This window comes from Vidua macroura, chromosome 5, assembly GCF_024509145.1.
Source record: "Vidua macroura isolate BioBank_ID:100142 chromosome 5, ASM2450914v1, whole genome shotgun sequence".
In the NCBI taxonomy this organism is placed as follows: domain Eukaryota; kingdom Metazoa; phylum Chordata; class Aves; order Passeriformes; family Viduidae; genus Vidua; species Vidua macroura.
In genome coordinates, this window is record NC_071575.1 from 55,870,555 (window position 1) to 55,880,923 (window position 10,369).

Below are 10,369 nucleotides of genomic sequence, written 5' to 3' on the forward strand. Positions count from 1 at the left end.
CCACAGAGTTTATGCCAGCTTCCTGCTCAGTGCCTGGTTTTCTCTGTGGTACAGGTCTTCCAGACACAGTGCCGAGCTCCAGCTAATCCATAAGCCAGAGAATAAATACTTCTTGAAACCAAACTCTTTGCATTTGAAATAAATAAAGATTAGATGTCACTTACTGAAAACCAGGTTTTGGAATATTTTAAGCTCCTATATTTGAAGCACTAATAACTGAAAATATTATCTGTTATTTGACAGGATTAGTTAAGCTTTTATTGTTTTCTTTCAATGTTTTTGTTTTTCCAGATGGATTTGCAGGTGTGATGCTGGCTACTTGCTGAAATACACACAGATCTGTGATGGCAAGGCCTGAAATATGACCTGGGTATTCAATGGTGTGTTCTCCAAGCCTTAAGATTCCTTGTAGTATGCTCAGAAACTCCATTTGAATTTAGCCATTGGCAAAAACATTTGCAGATGTGGAAATTGCATTTTAATTAGTTTGTATGACTACACAAGGTAGGTTTGTAGCAGGAGTTGCCATAATTACTAGCAGCAAAATTGATCTAATAATGGCCATATGGGCATTTTTCTGTAATTATCATTATTATCTAATCAGCTTCTCAAGAATGCCACTGCTTCTGAACGGTCAAAGAGGACTTCTGGGGCCAGATTATTCTCTTGTTGAGAGATAAATGAATGGAAGTGCACTGATATATTCTTCCCTGGACCATTCTGATCAACAGCAGACACTGGCCTCATTAGTGCTTTGAGAAATTCCTAAAAAAAAAAAAAACAACCCTAAACCCAAGTGTTGCCCAACTTCTTTGATTGCTGATAGTCCTTTTTACTCCTCAGTATAGCAGCAACAGCTGCCTCTTTCAGAGAGAAGTCAGTTTCTTTGAACTGCGCTACACAGAGCTCAGGGCGACATGGGACAAAAGTACTTCAGAATTTGTGTACTCAGGTGAGCTGAGAGTCCTTGAGGTCGGCCGTAAGGAAAAGGTTGCTGCAGAGGGAGCTCAGTGCATGGCATATCACCCCTCCACAAACAATTCTTGGAGATGATTCAGGTCCATGAAACTACCTGACAGCTGCCAATATAGTTAGGATGATCCTTTAAGGTTTTGCTTCACTCTTTCCATCTGTCAGCTTTTTCTGCACATGATATGCTGTAATAAGAAATATACCATCTCCCCAGAAACCAAATTGATACAAAGCTTCTCTTGCCTTTGACGTAAGGTTGTCACCATTGCTTTAGAAAGTGCTATTTTTTAAAATTGGCTTCAAATGCATGTTAAATTTTTATTTAGGAAAATGTCCTTTTGACATAAGAGATGTAAAAAGGAAAAATTGTTATTATTATCTTCCCCTGATATTTACTTATGCTTAAAATCCATCCTTTCTGACTTCAGTTTTAGTCATTATTTCTTAATAAAATAAATTCTGTCTTAGCAAAACATCTTCTTTATTAAAATCCTTTTTTGGACTTCAGATAGTCTTTGCTGTTACTTAGCTTTCCCCAAAATACTTGCAGGTTATGGATTAATATTAAAAGGCCTACTATGGAGACAGCAATCCACATTGGCTGCTGTTCCATAAGTATGCAAAGAATTGTGCTCTCCGATAGTTTTCCTAAATAACACTAGATTATAGGACAAGAGACTGATTTCTTTTTTCACACCTGCAACATTGAACACCTGCTCATCATTGAACTTCTGCATTTTTTGTAGGTTTAGTTTCTTGCTGAGTATATGCCTGGAACATAAAGCAAAAGTGCACTTTTATTTTTTTGCCCTGACAGTGTACCTGTGTACTTACCTGAGAAATCAAGAGAAAATACATCTGGGATTTTTTTAACTGGTCTTGATACAATTGCAATGGTTTCCAACAAACAGAGACAGACTAGTAGCTAAAAAGATGCTACCACCTTAAAAAATGTAAAAAGAAAAAAAAAATTGGTTCCAAAGGAATTCCCTTTTAGTTTGACGTCTTTTTTTTTTCCTTTCTAATACTTTTTGTATGCAACAATTCTATTTTTTTCATCCTTACTTATGATGACTATTGTTTTACTTCATTCCTTTTCTCATAACCAAACAAAACCTCATTCAATGTGTCTGCTTGAAATGTTTAAGTTTTTCACAGGCTATAAATAGTGCTCTTTTGAAAACAGAAATATCGTCAGTGAGATTGATAGAATACAGTCTTTCTATTTAATTTTTGAAAAATTGTAATTAAAATTCAAATGCAGATTGTAAATTCATCTTCTTAATTATAAAGGGCTATTTGAGATGGGTTGATATATTTTTTCATTCTCATTTTTTCATTTTGTATGAAAAATCAAAGCTACAAGCCTTATGTTCGTAGCTTCCATGATAAACTGGGAGAGCTGGATCCTCTAAAGTCAGGGTCATCTAGCTGTCACTATTTTGATTTAGAAGACATAAAAATTTTCTGCTGTGCCAGGGCTTAGTAACCTTAATAGAATTTTACAAGCTCAAAAATCTCCTCAGTGTGACAAATGTGTTGAAAGATAAATTAAGGTAACATGCTCAAGTTCTAATACTGCAAAATTTTACATACATAGGTCAGCCTCTACAAGGCATCAATACTGTAAATAGTTTTATCCATATCTTTGAGCATAAGTAGCCCATGGAGCTACTACATGTAGTGTTTTGCAGACCTGGTGCTACCATTCTATTTTCTAAGTGCTCATTTACAGTGGTAAAATTTAATTTAATTTAAAATAATTTAAATACTATATTACTGTGAATTTTGTCTGGCCTAAGAACAGTACCTTTTGGATTTAATCAGATAACTTATAATTGTAAAATTAATACAGATGTCCTTATGTATCATTATGTGTCACTATCCTCTGGTGTAATAGATCACAGTATTTTCAGAGTTACAATCCTTTCAATAATGAGACAAAAGCATAAATATAAACTTAATCACTTCATATAAGCAGCTGGGTCTTAAATTAAGAAAAGATAGAAGAACACATAGGTATCTGTTAAATCTGATAGACATGACAGAAAAAGTTTGCTTTTAAACATTTACTCTGTATATGCTTGCAATAATTTCTATTTTGAGGTGATATTTTGGCAAATGATAACAAGAGGTAAGTCATGTTAAAAGCAGGGAATTAACAGATTATCTTCTTTCAAGAGGGCCACTTTGCTAGAGAAAATAGAAATTACAAATGATAGTAAGAAGTCATCCAGCTACATAATTATTAAATCAGTTCCTGTCTTCCACTGAAGCATAATTACAGCAAACGTATGCGTGTGTATGGGAGAGGAGCTATTACAAAGCAGAAGCCAGAAAGAAACCCCAAATTATCCACGATGTCCTGGTACAATGTTTAAAAACATTTAAAACAAACTTGGAAAAAGTCAGTGCTACAGAACTGCCTGAAGGCCCCAGTTATGTATCCATTAGTAGTTTTCTCAAAGAAAATAAATTTAAAGCTAGCTAAGGCTTTTTTATGGGTGAAACTGGCATTTAGACTGATTAAAAGCTACAGGTAGACCTTCAAGTGCTTGGCAAAAGAGTGGCACATACAGCACTACAAAAGTAATTCTCCTATTTTGTGCTTTTGGAGATCTTAGCATCAAAATGTTGACAATCAACAGCTTCTTAAATAGTATATAGACAAAATCCAATTATTTGATCTACTATTATTAAAAATTATAGAGTCACACAAGCTACTATAAAAAAATCAACTCTGTTCTGTCCAAACCCAGCACACTCTTGTTCAGGAAGAGCTTAGCATCCCCTGTTCCTTACATAAACATTCCACAAAAATAGTTATAGAGACAGGACTTTCAGAAACCTTTCCAAAGAAAATGCAGTGCCTTTTGATATGTATAGGTGGTATGTACCCAGACCTAGTCTGGAGTAGTGATACCACTCTCAAAAAAGATCAGATGTGCCTGGCTTTTAATAATTCTTACGCTAATAAGAAAGGCTTTCAAAATACCATGGTCCTTTCAAAAACCTCTCACTTTGATACTTGAATCTATTTCAGTATTAATTCTGGAATGGGAATGACAAGGTCAGCTTTTAGTCTCTATCTCACATTTAAGCTCCACAAAACTATGTGTGCAGTCATCCTTGTAAGTCACCTGTTTGCAGTCATGCCTTCCCTGGCGTACACAGGAAATCTAGCATGTCCAAAATGTTGGGAGCTGCTGGTGTAGGCAATCTCAGCACTTCTAAATTATACTGGGTGAACAGTATCTGTTATTGAAAATGTTCCACCTGTAAAGCATTTTTTCACCTCAGGAAGAAATCCAGAAATCCACATGCAGAGTGGCTGCCTCAGGCAACTGATGGGAACACTTCCAGCTTAAGCAAAGGACAGATTTTACTTTTGCAGTGCAAGATTCTTCAACACTGAGATGGTGGAGTCACCATCCCTGGATGTGTTTAGGAAAAGACTGGATATAGCACTCAGTGCCATGGTTTAGTTGTTAGGGCATGGGTTTGATGATCTTTAAGGTCTCTTCCAACCTAGTCATTCTGTGAATTCTGTGAACATGTCTTCCAGCTACTGCAGTGACCTGATGCATTTCTTTTCATCAGTAAAAAAAAATTGCAGCATCTATTTATGCTATGAATGAAACGGTGATCACATTGTTTTCTAAAAAGTGTCTAATGCTCTATTTTTGAACTTGTCATATATAGAAATTTCTGTTGCATAAAACATAATGAAGAGGCTGCCAGGAGTCCTGTATCTTAGAAAGTTGTGTGGTGAAATAACTGGGCAAGAAAGTTTATATGCATCTTCTCATCTTTATGCATAGATCAATACAGCATATTTAAACATTTAAAACCATATAAAAAATCTGCAATGCCAAAGTAGAATGCAAAATTATTAACTAAAAGTATAGAAATGTAAAAACAGATGTGTAGAAGGCTCTCTTGATTTATAAAGAAGCTCTGCTTCACAGAGGGTTTCACTGGGACAGGACCAGTTAAATTAGTAAGTTTGAAAACTTTTAAAATATGGCTTTCTATCAGTAGGTTTTTCAGAGACAGGACATCCAGATGGCACTCGGAAAACACAATGATGAATCAAGCCTTTAGAATGCAATATTCATCACATTATCAGATACAGCAATTTTTGCCAACACCTGGTAATCAACAAATTATTCTTGCTGTAGAGCCATTAAATGGACTAAATAGAAACTGTGGGATATCTGTTAACAAGTTCTTCAGCTGCAGAGAACGTCTGGTTTTATTTTCTTCCACAGTTTATAAATCACAACACACAAACCCACCTGAATAATTTTGAAAGAAAATACTTCACAAGAATTATTTAACAGAATAGTCTACTGAAGACAGAATTTCAGGGAGAATTTTTTTTTTTTTGAAAGACCACATTTCAGGTGAATATTTCTGAACATAAATAGGAAACAAGTGTTTAGTTCTTGCTTATATTTATGCTTCTTAAAAAACGTCCCTTTGACTTTAAAATTTCCTTATTACTTTTTCAGTTGTGATCTATATGAGCACAATAATTTATGAGAGTATTTCTATCAAATGTAAAAGAGTAAATAATGTTTTGTACTGATATAAAAAAGGTTTTTTACCCTTGTCAACTGTGGTGTCATATGAAATAGTTTAAATTCATATTTTAATCTACTGTCTTTATATTTTTGTTTAAAAATTAACTGAGTATGATTTAGATCTCTTTTTATGGAATTTCATTTTAACCCCTTTGGTTAAAAATAGCATATTTCAGGTCAGATTGATCAGTTTATTATAGTCACACAGTGTATAGAATACTTGTGGACAAAACTACTTGATATTGTGGATTTTCTCAGTGTCTCATAATTGGATGTGAATTTCAGCTCTCAGAACTTTATCAAGATACCAGTTTTCCATTACAGAAAAATAATTGCTGCTGTCAAATACTAAATTGCACCTCAGTTTGTAGACAAAGTACAGATAGCAATTTTATTTCCATCACATGAGGCTACACAGACCCCTTTTCCAGACCATCTGAGCAGGGTGCTCTCCCATCAGGAGACACAACCTGAAGCATCCAGTATGTACTTATTGGAATGCAAATGGCTCTATGTGAGTCCTCCATAGTGTTTCCAAATCTAGTATATGCTCTGGACAGAGCAAATGTAACAGAGATATGATAAGAGGCAAAGAAGGAAGACTCAGCAGTGTGGACAGAAAAATAAAACCAAAACAAAAACAAAAATCAAAACAACCCAAAACCCAGCCAGGCATTACCAAGAAGATAAACATATGGTTGTGCTTTCCTTCCAGTGTCCTGGAAGAGTAAACAGAGTATGCATATTAACAGCTTCCCGCTACTTAAAATTTATTTACTTGGAGGAGATATTCAACTATTATTTTGTCTTATTAAACTAGATTTAACTAACACTTCTGAATTATTTTCTTCCCTTTATGACCAGGTATCCTTCCCTTTTTCTTAGAAACAGATTTCTCAGTGAACAGGAGACCCTGCATTTTCTCAAATCTTTTCCCGCTACACCTTTTTTGCAAGCTGTGGGATATGAATACACAGAAATCTTGAATCTGAAAGAGGTTAAATTTGGCCCACATACAAAACAAGTATTATGATTTAACATAGCACTATGGCTGTTGATTTCTGTTTTTCTTTCTAGTTGGAGATTACAGCAAAGGAATACTTTATTAAGCATGAGTTATTCCATAACTCACTGTTAATCTGAAGTTTTCTCCATTTGCTTTTTAAATTAACATACTTTCAGAGGACCTTTGTTCTCCACAAAAGAAACATCCATTCCTTTAATATGTCAGCAGCCATTAGGTTTTTTATTTCTCTTCCCTTCAACTAACTATTCTGTAACTGAAATCAGTTGAATAATTCCCATAAGTAAATGTAATGTACCTGTAAGGTGATTGAGTTTAAGACAGACAGTATTTATAGACAATTAATATATTTTTTCTTTGAACAAAATGAATCCATCTATAAATTCCAATTCTCTCGACTGATTATTAAAGGAATTTAGATTGTAAATTGAAGGAAAAATATCTAAACTTCTAAAGTTTACCACTGCATAGGTTGCATCCAAAGATAAATCTTTGGGACAGAGATTGAGCTAAAAAAGAAATAACAGTTAAAAATATACTAAGAAAGTAACAGATACTGCCAAATAATATAATCATAAGGTAACCTCATATACCTTACTTCAGTTATTTAATTCAGTTATTTAATTCAACTTTCAAAATTCAGCTCAAGGTAGCATATTAGAAACATAATGCATCTGTTTGCTTTTAGCCCACTGCTATTATGATTAAAACATTAGGTATTGCAGAATTTTTCTTCTTGATAGAAGACTTATACATGATTATTTTAAACAGTCTAGAAGTAGTATTTCCCTTTACAGAAGAGTAACAAAAGTTATGGTGGGTATGATTAACATACAAATAGATGTAGAATTCCAGGTACATGTTTCTAGCTCTCTTCTACTAACTGAGGTAACAAAAAAAAATTATCTTGAATCAGATAGTGACAAATATTTGCCACCAACTTCAAATAAGCTAGGTAACACATCCATAGGAATCTCATAATATTTCAATTTATTTAGATGCTAAGGAAGTCTATACAGATTATTAATTCTCAAATTTTTAATTTTATACTTTCAAGGTTAGGAATTGCCCACTTCCCTCATATTATACTACTGCTCAACTGGAAGAATTTTAATCTTCCTCTGCGGCATTTGGTGCTAACTGCTGCTAGACAGAATGTTGGACTGGTAGGGCATTGGTTTGTTCTGCTGTAGCCACCAATATGTTGAGATACCACTGGCTAAAATTTACAAGCAATCAATTCAAGAATTGAATAAAAGAATTGCTGCATTTCTAACTGAAATAGACTTACTGGAAAAAGATAATTAAATAAGTGTTTATATGCTCTGTTGCCTGTTAGTCCCTAATCTGACTGAGATTGAGAATGGCCCAATGTATATTTTAAATAAAGACAGGAGGTATGGTAACAAACAATATTGCAGCATGTTTCATTTATGTCTTTGAATCATTAAAAAACACAATATTGCACCTGGTGTTTATTTCAACCAAGACTGAAAATCCTGCACCCACTTTCTTCACTGTTTCAGTTATACAGCTCACTGATTCTTAAATTTTAGAAGATCAATCATTGAGGTATTGATTTAAAGAGGTATAAAAATCAAAGCTGAATGAACATATTTGACTTGTTCATAATGCATGGTCAGTGTTGGGGAAGAAAAATTGTGAAATAATGTGGCGGAAGAAACACTTGGACTGTGACTTGAATAAAAGAGATTACGTTGCAACAAATCAATGATAGAGCGACGCATTCCATTTCATACCTTTTGCAATAGACAGATGCAGAAAGGTAGTGTGGATGATACAATCCTATCAACATTCCATTTTCTAAGCTGGGCACAGGAATAATATACACGCAGGCTCTGAAAGAAAATTACATGTTTAGATATGGAACTGCAATAGTTATCTATCTTCAAAATCAAGATTTGTTTGGAATCATACACTGCTGCCCACTACATTTGATGAAGATGTATTTTCACAGCAGAAAGATGGTACAATAGTAAAATACTTGCCTGAATTAATTACCTACAGAAAATAAGAAATGGCCTGCTCCTCTAGCAGGCTACATTTCTTCATTAAACAGGAAAAAAAGTCAGACTGTTTTGTTCTTTGCAATATTCCTTTCTCTTTCATTACTGTCACTATAGCTCTTTAAAATTTTGTACCAAGATAAGCTTTGAGCAGGATTTTATGCAATGAGTAAGAGATGAGGTTAGAGATGGGGCAATAAACCATGAACATAACTGTTGCATGATTGGGTTTTAGGGGTTCTTATTTGTGTTAGGTAGCTGAGTCCTGTGTACCCCTGCACTTCCCCCGTATCATTCCCCCCCCCCACGGTTTCTGGCCCCATGCCGCCTGCCGTTGGATTTTCCCCTCTGCCGCTCCTGTAACCACTCCCCCGTCCAGCCCCGGGAACCTCCGTGTCCACCGCCCCGTCCCCACGATCCCACTCAGCCCGAGGCTCAGTGTCCGTCCCTGCGGTTCCCTGGTTGGTCGCTGTCCTACGTCATCATCGCGTCACCCGCACGGATTGGGGGGCGGTGTCTGCCCTCCCTATCACATCCCCTATATCATCCTGCTCCTTCCCGGGTCCTGGCACCCATTTCCCCCACGTGCAGTGAGAAGCGCGGGTTGCTACCCCCCCACTGCAGCTCTCAGCAACAATAAAGCCTTCCTGCCTTCCTTGTGGGTGATCTGGACATTCCTTCACTCTTTACCTGGGATCCCATAGCGCGGGCAACAGAACCCAGCAGACCCCGACCCACGTGCCGGTGCCAGCAGCACACGGGAGAGAAGCGACGAACCTGGAAATCCGGGGAGAGGCAGTGCCGAAGGGCGTCGGAGCTGCCCCCGACCGGGGAGAAAGAGAGAACGCCCCACATAACAGCTTAGAAAACATGGTCAATTCTTGCCCTAAAGACATCTTCACCCACTCTGGACTCACAAGTGTGGGGGAAATGAGAACAAAAATAATCTGAGTGACAGAAGGAGGAAAAAGTAAAAGGTTTGGTCTCATTTAAGTTTGTTGCTGTCCCCGTGAAAGGACTGCAGTAAATAAAAATGCAAGGATATGACTAAGAGCGTATCTGTCATAAGTGACATAAATTTACTATTTAAAGCATAATATTCTCAATAAAGAGATAAGAAATTCAGCAAATCGATTTTTTTTCTCTTAGATAGAGGAAGTTCTTTTACATAGCTTAGAGCATTGCAGAGAAATTAGCAATAATATATTGCTAAATAACACATGCCAAATAGTTTGAGAAATGTTCAACAGCTAGGTATTTAAAAGGAAGAGCTGACTTATATGTTTTCTTTATTTTGGTAAATGAGCAAAAGTGTCTAGACTTTTATGAAATAAAAGTATTTTCCATAAGAAAGAAAGGAAAGAAAGAAAGAAAGGAAGGAAGGAAGGAAGGAAGGAAAGAAAGGGAAAGGGAAAGGGAAAGGGAAGGGGAAGGGGAAGGGGAAGGGGAAGGGGAAGGGAAGGGGAAGGGGAAGGGGGAAGGGGAAGGGGAAGGGGAAGGGGAAAGGGGAAAGGGGAAAGGGGAAAGGGGAAAGGGGAAGGGAAGGGGAAGGGGAAGGGGAAGGGGAAGGGGAAGGGGAAGGGGAAGGGGAAGGGGAAGGGGAAGGGGAAGGGGAAGGGGAAGGGAAGGGGAAGGGGAAGGGGAAGGGGAAGGGGAAGGGGAAGGGGAAGGGGAAGGGGAAGGGGAAGGGGAAGGGGAAGGGGAAGGGGGAAGGGGAAGGGGAAGGGGAAGGGGAAGGGGAAGGGGAAGGGGAAGGGGAA